The sequence below is a fragment of the Lepidochelys kempii genome, chromosome 1 (genome assembly GCF_965140265.1).
Source record: "Lepidochelys kempii isolate rLepKem1 chromosome 1, rLepKem1.hap2, whole genome shotgun sequence".
In the NCBI taxonomy this organism is placed as follows: domain Eukaryota; kingdom Metazoa; phylum Chordata; order Testudines; family Cheloniidae; genus Lepidochelys; species Lepidochelys kempii.
This window is the reverse complement of record NC_133256.1, coordinates 238,796,688-238,824,066: the sequence shown is the minus strand read 5'-3', so window position 1 is coordinate 238,824,066 and position 27,379 is coordinate 238,796,688. Positions and strand designations below refer to the sequence as shown.

At 42.5% G+C, this 27,379-nt stretch overlaps 1 pseudogene; it reads right to left on the bottom strand.

The window, feature by feature from the left end:
* Nucleotides 1–343: 343 nt before the first annotated feature.
* LOC140908153 (aldo-keto reductase family 1 member C3-like) lies at nt 344–27,275 on the bottom strand (annotated as a pseudogene).
* Between the last annotated feature and the right edge of the window lie 104 nt (nt 27,276–27,379).

Here is a 27,379-nt window from a genome sequence, read left to right as displayed (position 1 = left end):
AGGTGTGACTCAGTGGTTTACTAAGAAGGTGGAAGTAAAAGGAGCATCACATCCCTTGACCTCAGTGGAGCTGTGCTGATTTACTTGCTGCGGAGCTGGAATTCTGCATTTAAAGCTAAAGTCTTGACTCTCCTTTGCAGTGGAAGAGAAAACTGGAGGATTCCTAGCTTTTCTGTGTAGGTTGCTTTGCGCCATCTACATGTCGTCTGGTGGCTTGGCCAAGATCAGAGAAAGGGTGGTTCTGTTGGATCAGCCCCTTCACAGATCCACCAGCTGTTTCCTCTTTCACCCCAAGGGGTCAGAGAGCAGCAGTAGCAGACACTACTGCAGACTGAAGAGGTTGTTAACAGCCTTCAGTGGCTTTGCTGCCATTCCCAATTGGTGATAGAATGCTGGGGACAGCTGGCTGTGGTGTTGCGAGATCCTGTAGTGCATGCTGGGAATTGTAGTCCTTGAGTTTAGAAAATCTAAGAGGAAACGGGAAGTGTGAGTGGGTTTGTGTCAAGACTGGGTCAAGGGCTGCTGCTGCAAGTGTTTCTGCAGCTGTGGGATTGATGTCTTCATAAAAAGAATCTTGTTGGATTTTACTCTTTTGGTCTTGGCCTCCACAACTGCACACTGGCCTACATAGTGCTCGGGGTGGATTTGGCCCTGAGTAATATTTAAATAGCACGTTGCTTGGTGAACAGAGACTGCGTTATGTCTAATTTTTATGAAGCGTTGCCTGTTTTTAAGATCTGTGTGAGCTAAGGAATCCACTTTGTGGGATATTTAGTCTATAGTTTCTGTTATATTCAGGGTCAAATCCTGAAAGCTGCTGAATGAAGTCAACACCTGTCAAAGTGGACAGACCCCCCCTTATTTTTCAAGCCAGCTCAGCCAACCACACTTTGGGGACTATAACACCTCACACAGAGCACTTCTAAGGGGCCTGGGTCTGCTGGCTCTGAGAATGAAAAAATCCCACCTAATTATCAAAGAATAGAGACTAGACTCCATTAGTGCATTACGCAGATACTTTTATTTTTTCCCACTAGCAATCAAGTACCATTCCATTCAGAGACTGAGTTGTTTAGAATTTCTGTTTAAATGTACAGTGTAGTTCTCTTGACATCACCAACAGAAGCTGGGCTTCCAGAACAAGGTGCTTCTCTAGGACTAATCACAGGAATGGGGCAAGGAGATGAAATGTATGTCTGGTTTTCCTTATGCATGAAATAAAATCAGGAACAGTGAAAAGATCCTTTCCATTATTCATCTATAAATGGAAACTGAGGCTGGCCCACAAATCTAAAAAGAAAAGGTAACATTTATGAACTAGCCACCTGTAACTACATTACTAGGACATCTGAGTGCAAAATGCAGGAATCTCAAAGAGTAGAGATGCTATATCTTCTACCTATTGTAGGGTTTTCTATAGGCCCATCACTCCACTGTTTCAGCAGGTGAGTACTCTAATGTACAGTAGCTATTGAGATGACATTACATTACAGCATAGTTTATATCTAATACCCGTGTTTACTTGGAAGTTAATGGAGGTCGGAGAAAACATTGGGTCATAACTGTCTGTGACTGCCTATGGCAGAATGCTGTTACAAGAGATAATTATTCTCAGTAAACTGTGAGACTAGAACAAGTAATAGTGGGCTTTGATGAAGATGGAAAAATTGTCTTTAAGATGCAGACAGGCCCAAAATGTAAAGTTGAGATCCTGATCTGGATCCAAAATGTGGGTGTGTTTTGGTTTAGCGCATTGCAGACGTAAAGATCAAACAATGTTTCATCTAGATCCAAACTTCTGCAAAGATCAGGATTATTAAGGTACAGGGAGTTCAGTTCTCAGCTGCACCCAGTGGTACTGTGCAGATCTGGAGGGGGGGTATCCACAAAGGTGAAGTTTGCAACTCTCTGAGCCTTGGGCTAATCCCCAACGTGCTCTCTGCTAGCTGGGGATTTCTGGAGCACAGCAGCACTCTGGCCAAACCCTCTCCCCAGAAATGCCTTCAGTGTATCCCTTATGCCAAGGTCCTGGAGGGTATGGCAAAGGACCTGGCTCCATCGGGCTCTCCTCTGCTGGGGATATTCCTATGCGGATACCACTGGAACAGAACAAAGGCTACAGAGAGGGACTCTGGACTGATCCCAGAATTTGAGTTTAGGTCCATCTCTAGTTTGAAACCTTGGAAATCTTTATAACCATCAGGATGATAAGACAATGCCATGGGCATCTAAGGGAAGTTGTGGTTTTCCCTTCAAACTGGAAAAACTCAAGGCTAAATGAGTTGTTATCCCACTAGGAATGTGTTGGGATAACAGTCCAAATCCAGGGTTCAGTATATCCAGAGGAACTCAGGCCCAGTCATTTCCTGTGGATTTTTACCGGAGTAATGAAGAGCAGAATTTGAGCCAATGAAATCACTCCTGCCTAACTGTGGGGGTTTGAATAAATGACCCTCCAGGTCCATTTTGCTGTCATTGTGAGGGCCGGAGGCACGGGTGTACTGAGTCCTTCCTATTCTCTGTGTGTGGCACATAAGTGTCTAGTCTCCTGTAGGTTTTAATGCTTTGGTCTGGTTTTGGTTGTTGGGTTCAGTGTGCAGATGCTGGGTGGTGGTGGTAGCCTGTGATATACAGGAGATCTGACTAAATGATCTGGTTGTCCCTTCTGGCCTTAAACTGCATGACTCCATTCCAGTCCTAATAGCTATGATGCTAAGTACATCCTTTGTCATCACTAAGCTCAGTATATCACAAAACCTTATTTCTTCGTGGGGTGACTACTGCTGCCTTTCTTCTGCCTCTCCACAGAGTTCTAAAATACTGCAAAGTATTATGATTTACTGTTTTAAATGCACATAGGGACGGTTTTTGTTCATCCCATCAATGGTTTTCATGTCCTCTTCAGAGAGCTGGAAGTCAAAAACCTGACCCTGAAGACAGGATCAAACATTGGGTTATTCCTGCGGGATGCATATGCATTTACAGAACCATAAACCTCATGCTGAGCCAACAGAAATGAAAAAAGGTATAATAATCCTGACCTGCTCTTTCCGCTGTATTTTAGATATTTCAGAGGTGAAGACAGAGGCAGATTAAGATATATTGGGGACCCAGGCACAAAGAACATTTGCCCCTCCCCCGGCTCCTGCGATAGGTCCCCACCCCCTGCTCCTCCCCTTCCCCCAAGGCCCCTCCCCCTGGCCTGGCCAGAAGCTGGGCCATGTTAAGAGCTCCCCAGGGAGCCTGGGCAACTGTGGAGAGCCCTGGACCCTCCACGTCCCCTGGGAAGCGCACCCTGGGGGGCAGGGACAAGGGCTGGTCTTGGGCCCCCTGCCCAAGGCAGGTGAAAGGTTCTGGGGTCCCCACAGCTGCCTGGGCTCTGTGGGCAGCTCTTACCACAGCCTAGGGCAGTAGTCTCCAAACTGTAGGACATGTCACCCTAGGGGGTATGGAGAAATGTTGGGGGGCACGGCAGGGCCCAGCCCTACCCCCCAGCTATGCTCTGGCTGCACCCAGCCCCAGCTGTGGCTCTCCTCCTGACTGCACCCCCACTCACAGCCCCTGAGAGCAAACCCAGTCCCGCTCCTGGCCCTGGCTCCTGGGGAGGGGGCACGGACTAGGTAAGGAGGGGCGTGACAGAAAAAGTTTGGGGATCCCTGGCCTAGGGTGACCATATGTCCCATTTTGGCTTGAGACATCCCAACTTTTTGAGCAAAACTGGGCATTTTTGCTCTTGCCAAAGAAAATGGGACAAATGCCCAGTTTTGCCAAAAAGGAGCGGGGGAGGGGCGTTGAGTGGCAGGACTTGGGCCAACCCACATGGGGGAGGGGAGAGAGCCAGCTCTGCACAGGCGAAGAGGTGCTTGTGGGAGCTCAGTGCCTCATGGGGAAGGTGAAAAGGGAGAGGGGCTTGGTCGAGCACTCTGCCGGGTGGGGCTGGGGGAAGGCCTTCAGTGAGCTTGGGCTAGCTGTGCGTGGGGCTTGGGTGAGCAGTGCTCAGCCAGCTCTGCCTGAGGATTTGGGGGACTATGCATTGTTCACCAGACACCACCTCCACGGGCTTTTGGCTGGGGTGGAGGCGGGATCTCAGGGGGAAGAGGAGGAGCAGAGAAGGGGAGAGAGAGGAGGAGCAGAGGGCTCTGCTAGAGTTCCGGCCGCTCCTGCGGGCCCCCCAAATTGGCCAGGGCCCCTGTTTATGGGCCCCATTGGCCCATACGGTAATCCAACCTTGGGTAAAGGATATGTAGCTATGTAACTGTTGTGATTTTCTTTTCTGTGCATTTCACCTTTAAACTTCTAGGAATCTGCTGTCTGCAGAGGCAGCTGCCATTTTGGGAAATAAAGGGCATATTACAGAGGATACACACACTGTGCTCTCTCATGTAGATGTTCTTCCTTGTTCTTTCCCTTAATGTAGAATAAATCAGTCAGTCTGATACTGTATGGTTTGCTCCTTGGGTATGGAAAATAGAACGAGGGATGCCTTACGCTGATTTACCTGGGAAAGATGTTTAAGATCCTCGACTAAAGTGGACAGAGGAGGACAGAGAAGAGTTTGAAGAGGACCCATGGTCTAGGCAAGAGGCTGAGGGCAGGAAAGGGGCACACGCCTATTGGAAGATCATTTGTCTTTCCAAAGCTCAGAGGGGCCTATATTCCCATCTGATGTCAAGAGTAGCATTAGTCATTTTGGGAAAGGGCTCTAGTGGATGCCAAGTTACACAGTTCAAATATTAAAGTGGCAAAAGCCTTCTCTAAGAATAGAGAACCTGCCTGAGAACTGCACTACACAAAGTCTGATAGTTCTCTGGCAGAATCCTGCAGTGCCATACTGTACAAGGGCACAAAAGTTCTCAGCCTTCTACAGTGTCCCATCAAAATCTGCACAGAGGGAGGCGTGTCTCTCATCGTCTTCTCTCTCCCCTCCTGTTTTACCTGGAAGTTTTCTTCAGTATGCTTTCTAGTGAAGCTCTTGTAGAGGACCACGATACCACACTGCAGCTGGTAGCACAAGGCTACTAGAGCAGGGCTTAGTTTGTATTTTTTGGCAATTGCACCCAATACTGGGTCCTCCAGTAGAACTGGGGTGCTTTGGTCTATTCTACAAGGGAAACACAGAAACAGGGAGCATTTTGGGGATCAGGAATGCAGTCATCTCAGCTTATTGAGAACAATCATAGAATCATAGAATATCAGGGTTGGAAGGGACCTCAGGAGGTCATCTAGTCCAACCCCCTGCTTGAAGCAGGACCAATCCCCATTTTTTTTCCCCAGATCCCTAAATGGCCCCCTCAAGGATTGAACTCACAACCCTGGGTTTAGCAGGCCAATGCTCAAACCACTGAGCTATCCTGTGCAATCTGAAGATAACCTAGTAGGTCTTTTCCAGCTCTCATTTTTATTCTATAACTCTATAAATACCAGATATTTTGAAGACAGAGGGTACCTTCCCCTCCCTCCAACCCATTTTTGATGTTCTAAACCTGGGAGCACAGTTCAGTTTCTTTCCGTACCAGTTTTTGTCTCTCTTTGAGCCCAGAGCACAATAAGCTTCGAGGAGGATATCTTTGGATTTGCAGAAAGCCAGCAGTTTGCTTTGGTGAGGTAAGGGTGACACTCAACCTGCAGAATCAGCCCCCAACCCAGAATTGAAATTTCAGGTCATATAAGCAGCAGCAGTCAGACAAAAGAAACAGCAGATGTTATGTCAAGGGGATACAGAATGTTAAAATATCGAAATAAATTTCAATAAAATATCCTTCAATTAAAATACAGCCTGGCAGTGCAAGTGACCATGGGGTGCAGTTTAGATGATAACAATTCCCAAGAAACAGTTTATCTAGTAGAGGACAGTGAAGCCAATACACGCTGTATGGGGATGGGCTTAATAAAGACTTATAAACTGAGGGCCAAATCCTGCTTGTCTTACACGTGCGTGTAGTCCCACTGACACCTCATTAAGTCTTCTACAAGCAGGTTTTGACCCATTGTGTATTGTTACACAGTTAAGATAGGGATCAAAATCATGTCCTGGACCAACACTGCCATTAAAGCCATGCCTATAAGTTGTAGTGAGATAATTACTAATAGATGTTCTATGGATCTTTACTGGGACCAGTTGTAACTGTCCATATGGACGAGATGGCACTCTCATTCCCTTATTTTCAGGGGCTGATAACTTCCTCTAAAGTGGTCTCTTGGTCTAAAATGTCTCATGCTTGGTCTCAACTCACAAATGAATTTTTTGGCAGGGAGGGAAGAAATTGAATCAAAATCAGTTCAGTCATTTTTGAGTTGTCCAACTGTGAAACAATAGATTTTTCCTCAAGATAAGACATTTTACTCTTACATATTTTAATACTGAAATTTAAGCATTTAGATTTACAACTTCAAAATTACCTTCTACCTATATATAATCCTCCGTGTAGAAATTGTGCTATACTAAGTTTAAAAAAATATTACTTGAGAGGTAAAATTCCTTTCAACTACTGACTATGGGATGCTGTGCATATCCTGTGTCATTTTGCTTATTATATGTAACTCAATTCTTTCCCTTTATCCAGCAGGTATAGAATACATCTAGGAAACTATGTAAAAGGTAGGCAAATCAATTAGAAAGTCACATTTCTGAGTGTGAGTTTGGATAACCTGGTAATAAATCATCCTCACATTCAAAGTAGAGAGAGGCTGGTACTCTGAAAGTCCATTCCCATAGCAGGGGAATGAGGTAGTAGGAGAGGATCTCTGGATGTTCAGGGAAGCAGCTGGGTCTCTCTTTCTCCTGCCCCTCTCAAACACTGTTTCCTTTAAGGGTATTTTCTACTTTATTCTTTCTTGATTTGCATAAGGTTTTCCATGAATTTAGTGATGGGCACAAACAAAGCCCTTGTTCCAAGCTCCATAGCATTATGGGTTTTTTTCAGAACTTGAACCTGAATCTGTATATGCTAATGGCCCCTGTCTTTAACGTCAGCTGGTCTCAACACCCACAAATTCTGAGGAGTTTAATATCAGGGTCTAACTGTTGTGGCTTGTGTCTACTTGAAGTGGAGCAATAAGGAAGTTTCCCTTTTGATTTAAAAGAAACGCTGGACATTAGCTCCTGCTGAGAAAGACATTCTGGAGTTTCTGCTTCCTTTAAGGATTGAGGTTCTTCCCCCATAAATGAAACTCTTCACTAACTACAAGTTCTGAATTTCTTCTAACTCAGTACTTTTAGGTCTGCATTCAAAGGCCAGAGTTTTACCTGGTTTAGAACAGGTTTGTACTTGAGCCCTGTTTTTTTTTCAGGATCATTTCCAGCTGTCTGATGTTGAACTCCAATGGACCTCACCAAGCCTGTGTCTTTACATGCATCCATGGCCTGGGAAAAACAACAATGGCCAGTTCCATTATCACTGCTGGGAGTATAATTTCCATGAGACTAGAAAAATTATGCTCAACTGGGCTCACTCCATATAAAATTATTCCACCAAAATATCATTACACATACAGTAGGGGAAGTTTGATTTGTTCTAGAAGAAAACTCTGATTTAGAGACAGTCATTTTCCAACCATTCATTAAGGCATCAGATCTCCATCCAATCCAGTGAAATATAGTCATCTTTCCCCCCCAGTAGAAAGCAGACAATCTGGCCACTGCCTCTCCCAGTCGCTTTCTCTCTAATTTGTCCCTTACACATACAGAACCTCAAAGACATAGCGATACCCAATCATTGCTAGTGAACAATACAGAAATAAGGATACCACATAAGTATGGGACTATGAGCACCAGTTTAAGAGTTTTATAGTGAAAAAATAATTGACTATGAAAATTAAAGGGAAAACACAAGAAATACTGAAGGAGATGGACAGGTACAGTGGTCACCGTTAGAATGTCTGTACTTACTGACAGTAGCCATTCTGTGGTGTCCGAGATACGCCAGTGTTTCCCTGCTCTGATAATAGGAAAGGACTGCAGAATCTCAGATCAGAAGAGTGCTATGATAACAATGATACTGTAGCCAAATCCTGTTTACTTTTTACATTTAATAAAAAAAGCTTGCTAGAGTCCACTGAAGGGAAGGCACATGTCACAGGGGAGTCCTCATCTTGGCTGACTCTAGGGCAGAATATTTCATTCCTCCTCTGTGGAAAATATCACCTGTAAAGCCGAGACTGTCCCTGACAATGGCTTTGGCAATACCCCTGTCCTAAGAACAGGGAGGTCCAAAGCATCTCAAAGTGTGGTTCTGCTCTACAAAGTGATTCTGTAAAAAAAAAAAAGGGGCATGTGAGGTTTCATGTTTGTTGTCTCTCAGTGATTTCCTCCTCAAATCTGCTCAGTTCACACATAAAAAAATATATTTTACTTAACTAGCTGTCCTGAACTCTCACTGAGGGTCTGGATCATGTATTGTTCTTGTTCTAGTTTAATTCTATCAATCAGTCTGACACTGGTGTAGTAGACCTCTCCTAGTATGATGGGTCTGCTCCCACAGCAGTCAAGAAAGGGTTAAAGAGCTTCTCTGAGCACAACCCACCGCACCTATGAGGCTTGTCAAGCCCGGCAAAGAGCAAGTGATTAGAAAGAAGAACGCTGGCTCAGTCTGGGTGGGACTCTGAAGCTCCCAGGATGTAGGGATTGCCCCCTCAGGAAACTGTTTGAGTGCACTGGCCTCCTGGGCCCCCTGAGGAATTAGAGGACTGGCTTTTCTGTACTTTAGTTTTTGGAGCCCTGGGACTTTGCCTTGGCTGCTTGGGCTCATAGGGGATAAGGAGCCCAGATCTGCACCCAAGTATCGATCTTCACTCTGTGTGAGACTTCAGGGACCTAGTCTTTTTTGTGGGCTGCAGAAGTATTTTGTGTTTTTCTTCACTTGGATGTCTGAGATGAGAGAGATGCCCTTTCTTGCTCCAGGGTGGTGCCAGAGAGGTATCACTTATCCCAGTGGATACAGTTGTGCTGGTATAAAAGTTCTTATAGCAGTGTAATTTATTCCCAAAAATTAGGGGAATAAAACACACCAGTATAAGGCACCACTGTACTGGTATAACTGCCTTCACTCTACGGGTTGCACTAATTCAACTATTTTGTTAAAGAAATCACACCCTTAACTGACATAGTTAAAGTGGGACCAAAACTGTATGCAGACCTGGCTGAAGTCTGACAGTTGGGCTGGACTCAGGGCCGGATTAAGACCTTTAGACCTAAGCACTGAAAAGATTATGGTGCCCCCCCATATGTAATTCAAAATAAAAACAATACTATACCGTAAAATAAAATTTTATTTTTCAAAATGACACAAAACTTACATGTATGCTGAAATTAAAATAGCTTCTTTCTAGATTTTCTGATTGCAAAATTATGGATAAATTCATCGAAGCGGACTCGACGAAGCATGTCCGCTTCCATACACAATAGAGAAAGTGAAACAAGTCTGTCCTGACACATTGTTGTTCTCTGAGGGTTTTTTATTCTTTTCAGTTGAGAAAAAAAGAGCGTTCTGAGGAGCAGTTAGTAAATCATCAATGTTAGAAAAATATGTAGTGCGATTTCTACATTTGGAAATACACATTGTGTTCCATCTTTCAATATTGTGTCATGAAGATCAATGTGACTGAATTTCATTTTTCCTGTTTCATTAAACTTTGCGTGCTGTGATGGGGCAAGGCCAGATGGCTATAGAAAAGTAGTGGGAGATAGATATATTAGCTCCAGGCTAAACAAATCCCTGGTACCAGGATAAGTTAAATGGCAGCTGCTTCAGGTCAATTAAGACACCTGGGGCCAATTAAGAACTTTCCAGAAGGCAGGGAGAATGCTAGGTTGATTGAGACACCTGAAGCCAATCGGGGACTGGCTGTAACTAGTTAAAAGCCTCCCAGTCAGTCAGGTGGGGGCAGATGTCAGGAGCTGTGGGAAGAAGTTGTGCTGTTGGAGAGACTGAGCAGTACACACCATATCAGGCACAAGGAAGGAGGCCCTGAGGTAAGGGTGAAGTGGAGCTTGAGGAAGTGGGGGCTGCTGTGGGGAAGTAGCCCAGGGAATTGTACATGTCATGTTTCTAAAAGGTCAGCTACCATAGCTGATACTATTAGGGTCCCTGGGCTGGAGCCCAGAGTAGAGGGCGGGCCCAGGCTCCACTCTTTTTTCCTCCTCCTCCCCCCCCCCCCCCCCCGATTAATCACTGAGACTGGGAGACAACAGAGACTGTGCAAGGGAGGATAGCTTCTCCTCACCTCCCTCGCTGGCTTATGATGAAAATGGCTCAGTAGACTGTGACCCTTGTCTCCAGAGAGAGAAGGGTTATGTGGAGGGTCACAGTGAGCCTCTGAGGCTAGGAAAAATCCGCCAGGAAACGCAGGACCCATGGAGACAAGGACAGAGCTTTGTCACAGCACATATAACAGTGGAACTGCTGTACTTCTCCACAGAAGTCAACAGGGTATGAGTCAACTAGCTTTTGGGAACCTCGTGAATACTGTTCATCAGATAAGTCCATATAATTTAGAAAAGAAAATCTACTTGATACTTCTCTGTACACTTCACCTCTCCTCTTCATATGAGCTTCAAGTGTATCGATTATAGCATAGTAAGTAGATATGCGAAATTTGTCTCTAGGATTCTATGTTGTTTCTGTTGAACTGCTATCATTTGCTTGTTTTTTCCTGATTCGCTTGCTGGACTGGGCTTCTTTGTAGTTAGTATCAGGCAAGATATCTTTTGATATGTCTTCAAATCTTTCAAAATCATTCCTCAAAGTGTATAAGTGGTCTGCTAATGATTGACAGAGGTCTGCACGTGTTTTCAAATCCAATTCTTTTTCTTGGAGAGCTTGACTTGTATGGTAAAAGTGTTGTAAAATTTCATTCCACATGGTCGACGTTAATACATGCTCTAGTTCTTGCATCTTGTTTGCAATGTTTTCCGCCTCTCGTATAGTTTCTCCCTTTTGTGATTGGTCTTCAGCTATATGCATTCACAATCTAATCACATTCTAATGCATCAACAATCTTTGAGTTGGACTCCAGAATTGCACTTGTTGCCACTGCACGTGCCTCCCGGCGAGTATTAGAAAGAGATTTGAACACACGATCATTGCCCAAATATGTTTTAAGAACTGCCCATCGGTGTGTTGAGGCAGAGAAAAATGTATAAAGTAACATGGACGGTTGTGAAAAATCTTACTGCCACCGGACAACAATCAACAGCTCTGCGGCCAACCAGATTGAGAGAGTGTGCAGCACGTGGTATGAATATGGCATATTTGTTCTGTTCTAAAAGCTACTTCTGCAGTCCTTGATAACGCCCTGACACGTTGGCAGCGTTGTCATAAGACTGACCTCTGCACTTTGAGAAATCTAGTTTGCAAACTTGGCACAGATAATGCAGTACTTGATTTGCCATTTCTTCACCAGTGAAGGAAGTGAGGAATGTTGAGGAATGTTATAAATTGTTCAACTGGTTTTCCATCTGTTGGGGACACATATCTTAGTACAATACTCAATTGATCAATATGTGAAAGATCAGGTGTAGAGTCGACGGATAAACTGAAGTACCCAGCAGTACTTATTTCATCCACAATAGCTGAACGAACTTTGTCACTCATTAGACCAATGAGTTCACATATTGTCTTGGATAAGTATGATGGGTTACCTTTACCAGCATTCCCATATTTTGAGATATGGCCTGCTAAAAATGGGTCAAACTGAGCCACAAGCTCCAACAATCTCAAGAAATTTCCATTCTGCAATGATCCAAATGTGTCATTTGATCCCTGGAAAGGCAGACCACATTCAACTAATGTTTGAATAACAGATATAACATGCTGCAAGACATATTGCCAGTATTCATGCTCCCCTTTAATTTGTTCTTCCAATTTTTGTGTCAATGCAAAGCCCTGTCTTCAATTTAAATATGTCAACATTGAATCTCTGTGAGCAGTGCTATTTTCATGTTGTTCAATTAAAACAGTATTCCGCCAGTCACTAAATCCATCTGCAGCAAACTGGGATGTTGAAGGTTTATATGCAAAATGTTTGCAAACAAAACTGTACATAGACCCTGTTGATGGGGAATACAGTAGCCATTCTTAAGTGTATTTCTCACCATTCGCTTTCATGCCAAAAAATATTTTTTGTGGACAATATCTTGTTTGTTTGCCATTGGTAAAAGTCCAACGTGATTTCTCAAATGGCCCAGTGTGGTGTTGACAGTCATTTGGTCCACGATCTATCCAGTAAGCTACATCATCAGTACTGAAATCAACCCACATACCAGGATCTTTTTTCCTATTCTTTACAGCATGAGCAGGTTCAGTCTCTGACACATCCACACCTTCTAGAACAATGTCTGTTTTACCACCAGGAGTAGGATGATCAGTTACAGTCTCTGACACATAGACATGTTCTGGAATGGTGTTTGTTTCACCAATAGAAGAAGGGTCAGTCTCTGAAACACCTACAGGTTTTGGAACAACGTCTGTGCTACTGAGAGAAGATGTTGCTTCTGATGGATTCGCTTTGAAAAATGTCAGCTTTGGAAGATTTTGGAAAATTTCACCAGTTTTTTGTTTCTTTTTTTCTGCAAGTTTACATTTCTGTGCTCCACTCAGTTGGTTACGTTTCATCCTGCCCCTTATCTCAGTTATCTGAATTTTAAAAAAAACAACAAATTACACAATGTACACTATTTTTATGTATATATATAATATATATATAAAAGAAGAATATATCAATAATAAAACATTTATTGCAATACATGACAGGATCTGATTTCCTCTCATTATTTCTATCTATGTTAGTAGGATGCCCCCCTGGTTTAGGTGGGGATAAGTAATAAAAAGAACAGAAAAACGGGGGAAGAGTGTGTAGTGGAGTGTAAGGAAGTCTAACAAAGTTCTGATTTTTCCCATGATGACTACTTCGATGCCTTTTTTGAAATATCAAATTTTTTAAAAAAAATCTTATTTTTTTGGTGCCCCCTGCTTTGCTTGTGCCCTAAGCACGTGCTTAGTCTGCCTATTGGGTAATCCAGCCCTGGCTGGACTCTTTCCAATTTGTGCATCATCACTAATAAGAACAGTTCAATTGCACCTCTGCAGCCCCAACGTCTTCAGATTATACCCTCAGTGACACTTGAGCAACATCATCTTCTTAACGCGGGTGTCACTGATTTGATTTTAGTAAGGAAATCTGTTGATGATTCACAAGAAGGAGCATCGCTGGTTGGTGCTGCTGGGCTAACTGGAGTAAAAAGCAGCCAAGCTTATTTTTGTCACTAAAGGTGGCAGCAATGATGCTCAATACACACAAGGGGCAGACCTGTTAAGTGTGATGGTGCCGTTTAGATATGGTTACTTGCACTTTATCAATAGCAGTTCAACAACATATCGTACTAACAATCCCAGCCTCCCACATACATAACAATTACATTCTCCCTAGCCCTCTAAAAAGGTCATACGATGAAAAAAGCAGATAGAACTCTGAACACTCTCTGGGTAACAGTCAGAGAGTGGCTGCTTAAGGAAACTGGATGGGCTCCTAATTAACACTGTGTTATTCGTGTCACTCACCTCCCAAGTTTGATGCAGATCTACAATATTGAAAATGATTTTTCCATTTTCATCCTTTGGGAATGTATCTGTTCCAGGCTTAAAAACAAAAGGAAAATCCCCCTTGGTCATGATGTTTTTTACACAAGTGGATTTTAACTATTTTGTGGCCAAGGAAGGAATTGTAAGCAGGAGGAGTGGTGGAGGGAAGGTGTTGAACTCTAAAGCTGGATAAAAGTAATAGAATGGTTTTATCTAAACCACTTGGCTTCCCACAAGCTAAAAATAATGGATGAGAGACTGAAAGCTGGATCATTGCCTAGTCACCAAGAATTTCCCTACCAGTAACACACCTACCAGTTATCTGATATGAACATCTTATTAACTCTCTCTCTCTTAAATCCCTAAGGGAAGATTCCAGGGGCACCAGAACGAGACTTAAATCACCTGAATTAAAACAATAATGGAAAACGTGGAAATTCCAGAAGTGCTAAATGAGTTTTTTGTTTCAGTTTTCACTGAACAGGTTAGTAGTGATTGGACCTCTAACATAATGAATACCAGTGAAAATGAGGTGGGATATGGGGCTAAAACAGGGCAAGAACAAGTTAAACATTACTTAGACAAGTTAGATGTCTTCAAGTCACCAGGGCCTGATGAAATACATCCTAGAATACTCAAGGGGCTGACTGAGGAGATGTCTGAGCTATTAGCGATTTTCTTCGAAAACTCATGGAAGATGGGAGAAATTCCAGAGGATTGGAAAAGGGCAAATATACTGCCAATCTATAAAAAGGAAAATAAGGACAACCTGGGGAACTTCCTGACTATCATGATAGTTAAGCACTGGAATAAATTTCCTAGGGAGGTTGTGGAAACTCCATCAATGGAGATTTTTAAGGACAGGTTATATAAACATCTGCCAGAGATGGCTGGATAATGCTTGGTCCTTCTATAAGTTCAGGAGACTGGACTAGGTGACTTCTCGAGGTCCCTTCCAGTCCTATAATTCTACCTTGAATGGAACTAGTTTCTACTTCTCTAGGGACAGAGCAGCCGTTGTAAATCTACATATCACTTTTGAGTTAAAATCCTATACATGACTAAAATATACAGTGTAGCTTCTGTTTCCTGAGCAAATTTCACCCTAGCTGCCTAGAAATAATTGTGTCAATAAGAGAATATGTATTAATACTGGAAAATTAATTAGCTCAGTTAAGCAGTACTTTCATAAGAAATTCTGTTTATACGCAGTGAAACAAAGCATGCATGTCAAAAGCAAATTAGTGCCTAGAAATATTACAGATAAAACATATGTGGCATCTTCTCTGACAAAGAGAAAGAAGCTTGAATAAATGAACACATGATTAATAAGCGAAAGAAGTTATAGTTGATTAAAAAACAAGAGATCCCAGTAATCCAAGGTTAATTTCACAGATTATTGGTGAATTTCCAGAGTAACTAGAGTTTGCTTTTGATCATTAAGTGTATATTTGAATTTAGAGAGTTTCCGAGATAGTTTGTAAATTTGCCAGTCCTCACAGATTATATAGATATTGAAGTGGCATAGAGTGAACCCAGGTAGCATATGATATTTTAATAGGAAGGATTAAAAGCATAACCTATATGCTTAATATATATTGATTGCCAATGAGAGACCATGTGGGTTTCCCCCCAAAAAACACTGAATTAAAGAGTGTGCTTCATGCATTAGTTTTTCTTTTGCCTTCCCCTTGAACACCCATCTAAGGCTACTTCTGCAGACTGACGTACGACAAGATGGACTATGGGTCTTTTTTTCAGAACGGCTCTGCTCTGGCCCGTGGATATACTACTAAACATTTGTTTTCCTGTGTATATTTTTAAAAGAAATGTTTACCTTTAGAGACACAGAGGTATGGATAATGAAAAGATCAAGATAGTCAAACTTTTAAGTTTCTTCAGTGATTGGTCCAGGCAGCTTCAGACAAGTTCAGGATGGTGAAAGGTACTCTAAAGCTGTAATGATTCAAAACCAACTGTTCTTTCTAAAAGAAGTTCTCTCTTTCTCTTCTTTCTCAAAGGCTGACTCTGTAAAAAACACTTTTCTAAAATGCCTCATTCATGGCATACCACTGGCTTAACTTTTTTGGCAGAAGGGTTGTGTTATGCGGTGGCTGTGTGCAAAGATGCACATGAGAGCAAGAAGTGAATGTTTCCTGAAGAAGCAGGGTGAGGGGCCGAAATGCAGCCAGGATGTGAGAAATGCACTTGCTCAGTACAGGAACCCTATGTGAGACCACTTTCAACGTTAAAATCTTTCTGGCTAAATTTGTTCTCCTTGGTTATTAGGAGTCATTCTGTTGTCTGACTTAACTAGTTGGCCATTGGAAGAATGGAATGGAAGATGTCCTTGGTATGTGACTGAGTTCTGTACACAATTCTGGTCTGTCTCTGGGATCCAGGAGATGGGAGTTCATACAAATGCCATTTCTAACAGGACATCAGTTCTAATGTGGAAAGAATCCCGCCCAAGAACACCCTTCTTTTGCCATCAGTTCTCCATTTAAAATGTGGTTCTGCTCTGAAAAGTGACTCTGTAAAATGAGAACTTGGTGTTCGATATTGACTGTCAGAGATTCAATACAAATGTGCACCATTGACAAATAAAAGGATGCTTTTCTAACTGATAGCTCCACAAACTCAATCTGGATCAAGCTGGGTTCTTTGTTTCTTATCCATCACCTACAGCAATAAAGATGTTGGAGAACAAATTATGCTCTTTGACACCTTTCTATCCCACTCTCTTAAAATCTTGCTCTCAGTGATAATCCCTTGCTTTTAATGGGTTTGTAGTACAAGTGTAATTGATTGGAAATTAGTAAACAATTTTGTCGATGAGACCCCAGGAGGAATAAAATCCACTTCACTCTCCCTTAGCTGTGTTCTCTCTGTAGGGCTGAAAGGAGTGATAGGACTGTGAATGCACACAGGGAACAGGTTGGTTGAATAAGAAGGTGCCATTTTTACACAATCACTTTTCAAAATAAATCTACACTTTTAAGCAGAGTCACCATTGTGCACAGGAAGCTTAGAAAGGGTCATTGTGGCTAAATAAAACTCTGCAGGACCCCATTCGATAAGCCCTTCCAGCTTGATTGTAAGCCATTTGTAAGGGACTGCAGAAGACTTTGTTATGGCCTAGCTAGGGAACTTCCGCTTTCTCGAAGTCGCCTGGTCACTGTAAAACATGAAGAACCAACTGTAACCGGTTTTAGGCCGGTTTTGTCTGCCTTGCATGGCCTGTCACCAGGTAGCGGAAAGCCCCTTTAAAAAAGTGCCTAATTATATATTCATGAGCTGTTTCTGTGTACTGCTTATTAGGGCTCGCTGTTTACCCCTTCGTTGGACTCCATCCCAGGCAAAGCTCCGGTGTGCTGGGTTCTTTGCCTCCGTGACAGCAACGCTTGGAGTCCCCGTTGCGGGTGTGTCACTAACCTTCAATAAAGCCAATAACTCGCTGCTTAGCTGCGTGTGGGTCTCGTTTTCTCAGAGTACCTCTGCCGGCCTGCGGTGCTTCAAACGCCTTGGCCCAGAACACCATTGATATCTACTACGAGTATGGTTTTCCAACCATTTGTGCTCCCACCTTATAGTAAGTTCATCTAGGCTACTGACCTCTTGTTTGCTTAAGAGGTCATGTGAGACACTACCAAAAGACTTTCTAAAGTCGAGATATATGATATCTACAGCTTTCCCCATCCACAAGGCTTGTTAATTATTAGGTGGGTTTGACATGGTTTCTTGTTGACTGTTACTTATTACCTTATCATCTTCTAGGTACTTACAGATTGCTTGCTTGATCATTTGCTCCATTATCTTTCTGGATACCAAAGTTAAGATGAATGGTCTATAATTCCATGGATTGTCCTTATTCATCTTTATAGATAGGTACTATTGTGACAGATTTATGTTACCAATCTGTCTGGGTGTCAGGTGATCAGGCTGAATCCGCAGAACCTTTAGGGGGATGATGACAGAGCATACCACGTAACTGAGTTTTAAAGCTTTATTGATAAAATAATAAAATAACAGCAGAGAGTGCTGGGGGCAGGGTTTCCCACGTCACTCAGAGGAAGGAAGAAAGCATTAGTGCCCCAAGTCCTAAACTACTTTCATACTCACACATGCATTACCTGAAGCTGGCCAGGCCTGGGTGTAACGTAAGAAGAAGAGTGGGAGGGGTGGACAGGAGTTCTGTCCTGTGCGCACAGGTCGTCCAGCGTTCGCTATTGATCTCTGATTTGCCTCAGTTCTCAGAAAGGTTTTTAAGTCCTGGGTTCTTTTGGGGACGTTTTGTTCAGTGACCTCTGTTCCCCGTGCTCTTTGTAGCAGTCCAAACTGGGTCTCTGTGGCCTCCTCAGCTTTTCCAAAACACATCGGCTCCAGGAACGTGAAACTTCGTTCCCCACCCCTTCTGTTGGCCTTCACTGTCTCATTCATTTTTGCAATCTCTGCAGTCTGCTCAGCTTAGTTCTCCTTTTCTTATGGCTGGCTGGGGTTGGCTAAAATATGAATATAGCTGTAGACTTCTCGTCGGGCTCCGTGACCTTGGACTGGGGGCCAGCGTCTTATCTTCTGACTGAGCTAGCTGAAGTATTGAGTTCTCTGCTCTCTTCCTCCTTCCCCCTTCGGCATCTCACAGCCTGCAAAGGAATCTTCCACTCCACACTCACACCTTTGACCCTCCCCAAAATGCTCTGCGATGCTTGCAACAGCGTTAGCAACATGCAGTGCTGATCTGCCTTCCCAGGGAACCCCCTGATGGGGGGGACAGTGCGGGTGTGACACTATATTTGCCCTTTTCCAGTCCTTCCCTCCACCAGTTCTCAAAGCTAAATTGCTAATGGCTCAGAGATCTCTTCAGCCAGTTCCTTAAGAATTCTGGGATGTATTTCATCAGGCCCAGCTGAACTGAAGACATCTAACTTGTCTAAGTCATTCTTAACTTGATATTTTCCTACTTTAGCCTCAGAGCCTACCCCATTTACATTGTTGTTCTCTAGGATGATTGTCTGACCATTGCTATCTTTTTGGTGAAAATTGAAACAAAAAGGGTATTTAACACTTCGGACATTGCAGTGTTTTCTGTTCTTGTGTTTCCCTTGTCATTTAGAAATGGGCCTCCCCTGTCCCTGGCCTTTCTCTTGCTTCCCATGTATTTGTAAAATGCTTGCTTGATACCCTTTATATCCCTAGCTACTTTAATCTCGTTTTGGGCCTTGACCTTTCTGATTTTGTCCCTACATGCTTGTGGTTTTCTTTATATTCATCCTATGTAATTTGACCGAGTTCCCACTTCTTGTATGACTCAGGCAACTGAAGATCTCTGGGTTAAGCCAGGGTGGCCTCTTACCATACTTTCTATCTTTCCTCTGCACTGGTATAATTTGCTCCCATGCCCTTAATAATGTCTCTTTAAAAAACTGATACCCCCCTGAACTCTTTTTCCTTGAGACTTGCTTCCCATGGGATCTTAGCAAACACAGAGAATTGGTAGGTAGGTCTGCTTTCTTGAAGTCCTTTGTCTTTATTCTGCTGTTTTCCCTCCTACTATTCCTTAGAATGATAAACTCTACCATTCCATGCTCCCTTTCATCCAAACTGCCTTCCACCTTCGGATTCTCAACTACTTCCTCCCTCTTTATCAGAATCAAATCCAGAATAGCCTCTCCCCTACTCACTTTCTCCACTGTCTGTAATAATGAGTTGTCTCCAGTGCATTCCAAGAACTTGCTGAATAATCAGTGCCCTGCTGTATTATTTTCCCAGCTGATGTCTGGTTAGTTGAGGTCCCCCATCACTACCAATTCCTGCATTTTGGATGATTTTGTTAGTTGTTTTAAAAAAGTCTCATCCATCCCTTCTTCCTGGTTAGGTAACCTGTAACAGACCCCTACCATTAAATCACCCTGGTTTTTTATCCCTTTTATTCTTACTCAGAGACTAGAAACTGGTCTGACTTCCACTTCTGTCTCAACCTCAGTGGAAGTGTATGCATCTTTGATATAGAAGGCAACGCCTCCTCCCTTTGTTCAGGCCTGTCCTTTCTGAACAAGCTGTACCCTTCTATACCAATATTCCAGTCATGTGAATTATCTCACTAAATTTCCATGATGACAATAATATCGTATTTGTGATTATTCACTAATATTTTCTAGTTCTTCCTGTTTATTCCCCATACTTCTTGCATTAGAATACAGACATCTAAGATGTTTATTAGGTAGTGCAGGGCTACTAGAGCTGGGCTTCGGTTGTATTTTTTGGCCAGAGCGTTCAGTACTGGATCCTCCAGCAGAATTGGAGAGCTTTCCACCCTGCAAGGGAATACAGACGCAGAGTGAGCGTATCTGATCTTGGGATCAGTGAGAGCTTAGCCTCTTGGAGGCGATACTCATTTATCATTAGATATTTAGCAAACATATTAGGCCAAATTCTCCACTGCCTGTCTCCTTGTGTGGTCATTTATATCTGTGCAAAATGGGTGCAAAACACATCCATGCCAATTTGGTAGCATGCTATGCCCGCTTTCCACCCGCATAAATGGCCACACAAGATCAAGGCAGTGGAGAATCAGATGCATTCTTTTATTGATGAGACTCTTTTTCCCTGTGTGATGCAGTCAGCTTCTTTCCTTACCATCTCTCATCTCTGTGTAATCCCAAGGCACTATAAGCCATCAGGACAATATTTTTGGATTTGCAGAACTCCAGCAACTTCCTTTGGTTGAGGTAAGGATGACATTCAACCTAAAGCATTAGAAAAATGGAGATTTCAGTTTGTACAAACAGTGACAGTCACACAACTCCCGCACAAATATCTATTATCTGCTGCATTTATTTAGGTATTTATAATATGCCTTTCAGCAGAGCACCTAAATGCATTTCTACTTTAAGAAGATAAATTATATTAAAATATCAGAACTTCCTTTGAAATAAAATACAATCCTTTAGGTAACCTGGCAAACTTTAAATATTAATGTTACAAGGACATACAGGACTCCTTATCTGAAGGCCAATCACATATATCAGAGCCAGAAGGGTAAAAATTCAAATAACTATGATTTCCTTACTACTGTGATGTCCCGGGTCTTGAACCCAGGCTTTGGAGTTCCCAGTCAACTGCCAGGAGACAAGTCAGAACCAGAGCCAGGAGACAGGAGACAGTTACCAGAGCCAGGAGACAAGTCAGAACCAGGAATTGAAGCTGCGGGTCAGAGCCGAGGTCAGATGCCAAATGCCAGAGACAAGGGTCAAGATGGAGTCAGGGTCAGAAATAATGAGGCCAGGGTCAGAGTCAAGACTGGTCACTGGGGATTGGAGATGAGGCATAAGGGCAGGAAAGGATCAATCTTGGAGCAGGTGCATGGCAGGAGTAGGCGTGAAGGCTAGGATAAAGCAGGAGCTGAGCAGGAATCATTAACAGGGTTGAGTGCAGGAGGCAGGCTCAAGCAGGGTCCAATGCAGCCACAATAGGAAACCATCTTGTTGCTCAGACAAACTACCTGTTGCTCCTGCTGGCAATCGGTGAAGCTGGGCAATCCTCCAATCAGAGCTTGTGGGTGGTGCATTGGCTGGTGCTATAGTCCTAGTAGTTTCTCAGCCCACCTAGGTTCAGTAACCATTGGGTGGAGGCCCGAATATGGCAGCTGAGTGGGGAGTTCTGGGTCTGGATTCAAGACCTGCAACATCATTATCTCTACATTACATGTCCAAAATGGCCTCCAGGTCCATGCCTGTAGTTAAAGGCAGGCACATTTATTGGTGCCTATAACTGCATGTATTGAGAAATTGAAATACCTGACTGCATCTGCGAATCAGATATAGGTTATTTCCCCCAGAAGGGAAATAAGCAGTACAACATTTGTGTTTAGAGAAGTTCTTTGTTTCTTTAAGAAAAACAGCATCAGGAAGGACTCTTGCAACACACCTTAGCCATCATTACTGGACGAATAAAGCACTGCCTTGTATCTTAATATAGCCGTACAATATTCCATGCTCCCATTCTCCCAGGTGAGTAACATTTTTCTGTGGGTTAGTGGGATCATAGGAACTGCCAAACTGGAGAAAACTAGTGGCCCAATTAGTCCTCTTTCCAAGAGTGACCTCTACCATCTGCTTTAGAGGAAGATACAGGAAACCCACAGTGGACAGCTATGAAATAACCTACCTCCAGGAAAAGTTTCTTCCTAAACCCCTATTAGAGTTTAGTTTATGCCCTGAAATATAGATCTCATTATTGTTTTCTCATACACTCATGGGTAAGTAGATTTTGTGCCTCGCCTGGTAAGTTTTCATGACAGTTTTGCAAATGTGTTTTAATGTTATACTCGTACATGATACCCACCTTTCCAGTGGCACACAGGTCTACATTGTAAAAAAATCTATTTTCCATTTCCATCCCCTGGGAGTAAATCATCTCGACTTAAAAACAAAAAAAAATTGTCAGATAAACTTCCCTTCAGTTTGATGTTTTACATGAGTTGCTTTCTGGAGAAATTCTAGAAATATTAAGCTATTGTGACATGTCAGTAACTCAATATTCACAGCACATTTAACCTTTATTATTAAGTGCAAAGTTCTTTCTGAAACTTGATGGATGTTCAGTCTATTAGTTCTCTTGATTATCTCCACATCCCTAATATAAGCGAAAGCTCATTTTACATCTGATCTGGAAGAAACATACGTAGGAAAATTGTTTAGTATTGTAGAGCCCCTTGTTCCTTACAGCAATGTCTCTGAATCAAGCAGTTAACATACGGTCTTGTCTTAAAGCAAAAAGGGAACTGTGGGGACGAGATTTTGCAGTGTTAAGACAGAACTCTTTTTTACCTTTAAAGATAGAGGTGTATGAATAATACAGAGGTCAATGTAGTCAAACTGCAGGCTCTTCAGTGACTTTTCCAGGGCTGAGGGGATCATCTCAGGAGCGTTAAATGTGCTCCAAAGCTGTGAAGAGTGAAGCGAGAACAATTGCCATCAGATTTGTATGTTGAGAAGGCTGATTCCATAAATAACTTTATTCTACGATACCTCAGGCATGAAATGTCACTAGATATACAGCATAGTATGCATTATTTTATTTAAATAATAAAAATGACACCTATATACAAAGTCTGTAGATGCCCTGACAATTAATGTTGCATCATCATACCCCGCAGCATTGAAAAGTGAACATTCATACCATGAGGGTTGTCATAAATATAAAGGGAAGGGTAAACACCTTTAAAATCCCTCCTGGCCAGAGGAAAAACCCTTTCACCTGTAAAGGATTAAGAAGCTAAGATAACCTTGCTGGCACCTGACCAAAATGACCAATGAGGAGACAAGATACTTTCAAAAGCTGGGGGGAAGGAGAAACAAAGCCTCTCCCTCTCTCTGTGTGATGCTTTTGCCGGGGACAGAACAGGAAAAGAGTCTTAGAATTTAGTAAGTAATCTAGCTAGATATGCGTTAGATTCTGATTCCTTTAAATGGCTGAGAAAAGAAGCTGTGCTGAATGGAATGTAGATTCCTGTTTTTGTGTCTTTTTGTAACTTAAGGTTTTGCCTAGAGGGATTCTCTATGTTTTGAATCTGATTACCCTGTAAGGTATTTACCATCCTGATTTTACAGAGATGATTCTTTTTACTTCTACTAAAATTCTTCTTTTAAGAATCTGAATGCTTTTTCATTGTTCTTAAGATCCAAGGGTTTGGGTCTGTGGTCACCTATGCAAATTGGTGAGGATTTTTATCAAGACTTCCCCAGGAAAGGGAGTGTAAGGGTTGGGAGGATTTTGGGGGGAAAGACATTTCCAAACCGACTCTTTCCTAGTAATATACCGGTTAGACATTTGGTGGTGGCAGCAAAAGTCCAAGGGCAAAAGGTAAAATAGTTTGTACCTTGGGGAAGTTTTAACCTAAGCTGGTAAAAGTAAGCTTAGGAGGTTTTTATGCAGGTCCTCACATCTGTACCCTAGAGTTCAAAGTGGGGAAGGAACCTTGACAAGGGTAGAAAATGGAAACATCTAATGTGTCTTTCAAAATCAAATTAGTGCAGTCTGGGACCACAAACAATGAACTAAACCTAATTCTATGGCTATTGCGTACATAATTCGGGTGGAGGAATTAAGATTGTTTAGGTGCCTAACCTGTGCATTTACATAGCCTAACGTATCTGGATTTCTTTGAGGTGTAACCTTAAATCTCTAACTCCTGGTCTGTAATGCTTAATTTTGGGATTATCTGAGCATCCCTGTAATGCTTTTACCCTTAGGTTACTAACACCTACTCTCCCTTAGCTTCAGTTCAATGTAGTTTTTATCTGGTAACTGTATCTAGGCACCATGCTTGCTAAAGCTCCAGCTGGCACTAAATGCATATAACACTTTCCCCACAGGATTAGCACCTGGTAACAAGAGGGGTGTTTCAGGCAAATCCTGTCAGCCTGCTACAACTTGTACTAACCCCTTCACTAAAGTCACTGTTTTCTTGCTGCTGAAAAGCAGCACAGAAAGAAGCAGAGAACAGCAGCAGATCGAGGGACGTGATCGTTCCCCTCTATTCGACATTGGTGAGGCCTCATCTGGAGTACTGTGTCCAGTTTTGGGCCCCACACTACAAGAAGGATGTGGAAAAATTGGAAAACGTCCAGCGGAGGGCAACAAAAATGATTAGGGGATTGGAACACATGACTTATGAGGAGAGGCTGAGGGAACTGGGATTGTTTAGTCTGCGGAAGAGAAGAATGAGGGGGGATCTGATAGCTGCTTTCAACTACCTGAAAGGGGGTTCCAAAGACGATGGATCTAGACTGTTCTCAGTGGTAGCAGATGACAGAACAAAGAGTAATGGTCTCAAGTTGTGGTGGGAGAGGTTTAGATTGGATATTAGGAAAAAGTTTTTCACTAGGAGGGTGGTGAAACACTGGAATGCATTACCTAGGGAGGTGGTGGAATCTCCTTCCTTAGAAGTTTTTAAGGTCAGGCTTGACAAAGCCCTGGCTGGGATGATTTAATTGGGGATCGGTCCTGCTTTGAGCAGAGGGTTGGACTAGATGACCTCCTGAGGTCCCTTCTAACCCTGATATTCTATGAACAAGTGATGGTATTTAGAACAAAACCAACTTACCTTTCCTGTGTAAAACATTTCTTCGCTCTTGACCATTCCATCTGCAATCTTCTCTCGAATGGCTCGCCCAACCTCCTCCTCATTCTCATAGAAATAGGCTCCATCTATATGGCAGTAGCCAACTTCAATAGCCACCTTTACAGCCTCCTCACACTTACTTTTTAGAACCCATGAATTAAAAACAGAAAGACAAAAAGCCTCAATATGTCTGGTTCAGGGATGATATTTTAAAGTGTGGTTCCAGTATGAAAAGTAACTGTGTAAAAATGTCACCTTCTTACTCAGATGCTTTCTCTGTGTGTATTCACACTCACCTCTGCTTACTTGAGTGAAAAAAGTAAATTTTCCATTATGGAAAAGTCCAAAAAATTTAATAGACAATGACCATAGTTCTACAGAATTTTTAAACCAATCTAAAAGGAGTCTATAGAACAGATGTAATTCTCTAATAAGGTCTCAAGTTGGTTTAAAAATGCTTCAGAAAAGTGATCATTCAAAAAGCTTTTAGAGACTGTATAGAGAACTCTGTTGAATTTCTATAGAATTTTATTACTTTAATCCCTATCAAATTCTATAGGCCAATCTCTGTCAGCCCATTAAAGATAATGGGATGGCACAGGTGTTACTGAGAGCAGAACTTGGCTTTCACAACCCTTTTACTGACGATGATACCCAAGAAGAAAAGAACACAGCTTGCCTCTTAGGTTGAAGGTCAATTTTGCAGGGCTAGCAGTCAGTAAATACATCTTTTCAGTTGTAAACTGAACACATTTATTCTTGAAATCTCTTGAAAGACAAATATAGAACCACATAGGGACTCTGTAAAAGTTACTAAATCAGCAATTATCCAAAAGTGGGGTGTGTGTGTGTGAGGGGGGAGGCAAGTTCTGTCCTCATTTACACCAGTGCAACCTCCCTTGATTTCAGCAGCCCTTGATGTACAGCAGAGAGTATCACAAGTTGAACCATTGGAGCACTGATAATCTGCATAATGAGTCAAGGCCTCAGGTCCTTATTTATTTGAGTCAATGAGAGTTCTGTAATTCAGTCCTTCAAGCAATCGAGTAAGGAGCTCAAGGTTTGACCATATTGATTGACTGCAATGCATTTGAAAATGAAGGGCCTGTTCTTGCAAACCTTATTCACACAAGAAATATTACTGAAGTCCATGAGGCTAGTTGAGCGAGTAAGGACTGCTTCAAAAAGTAAAGGGAGCAGTCGCTAATTCTGCAGCCAAATGTACATGAGTGAGTGTGACATCAAAGGGATTTTGCATGGGCTCAAGAGCCTGCCCATGCTAATCTGATTTCAAGATTTGGGTCTTGATGGGTGACCATGGGCAAGTTCTTTACTGCAGTTTCCCCATGTATAACATTAGGATAGTGATACTTACCTTCCATTGCAAAGTGCTTGGGATCTATGGGTGAGAGCCATAAATACAACACAGTGATTCTTAGTCACTACTAATTTAGGTGGACTCTGAACCCGGGAGTGACAAAGAGATAAAAGGCTTTGTATCCCATTACCTAAGTCCCCTATTCTTTTCAAGGTCAGTCTTTGTTTGCTCACCCCATGCAGCAAATACAGTTTTGAATGGTGTCAGCACATTTATTGTTTATCTGGCACAGAACATGTACTACACAATCAGAGAGTGAGTGAGCTAGCGAAAAAAGGCTGCTGCTGGCAGACTGTAAGTAGTTATTAAGTTACAAATGAGATCACCTAGTTCTTCTGCCTGCTTATAAAAAGTGACACTCACCTATCATCAGCTTACTGTTATCGTTGGGGTTTTTTTTCCAGAAATACAGGGTAGTGCTGAGGGCACATCTCCTGACTGAGGTGTATAACATTTTGAACGGCCCAGAGAAAGCAGATGCCACAAAATTGCTCAAGATAAATAGGGTGAAAAACAATGGGACGTGAACTAAAGCTCCGAAAGGATCTGAAAGTCGTGTAGACATGCCTTTAAGCACAGCATGTGGAATTCAGGTGTGGAATGGACTCCCAAAAACAGCAATAGAAGCTGCAGTTGTAAACATATTCTTATAGTCAGACAGGAACTTAGAAGATATAATGCAATAGAGAACAAGCTGTGAACAAATAGCTGAATGAACAAAACTAAGCTCTGTTGCCTCCTTTTCTTTCCAAATATCGCAGTATAGAAATCCTTAGCAAGTGTATGAAAACTACCTGATATAGAACAATTGACAGTTAAATGAGGAAAGAACTGGAATAGCAAAGCAAGCAGCAGGTCAGGACTGATGAGTGTTGCAGAGAGGCTGTCAGCCCATGAATGGAACAGCTAACCTGATGGCAAGTCAGAGATGAAGTGCACTGCAGAACTGCATGGGGCCCATTGTTGGAACCGCAGAAAGTGCTGCATGCTGGGATGGAGAGCTCTGTGGAGGAAACTGTACAGTGTCTACCCTCACTCTCTAGATCTTAGTGCTGTCAGTTGCTCATTTTCATGCACAGCACCAAACTTCATACAACAAACACAAACTTCCTACTCTGGAATAATCTGTGAAAAGTGCGTTGATCATTCTGTGCCCATCATTCATCCCCACAGATGTATCTTTGCAGAGCTCCATTGTCCTCCACTGAATGGTTTTTGCCAGTTCTTTCTTGAAGCTTGTAACATTGCTTTGCTCCTGCTTGAGCCAGTGAGCAAATACAGACCCTAAGTATTACTTTT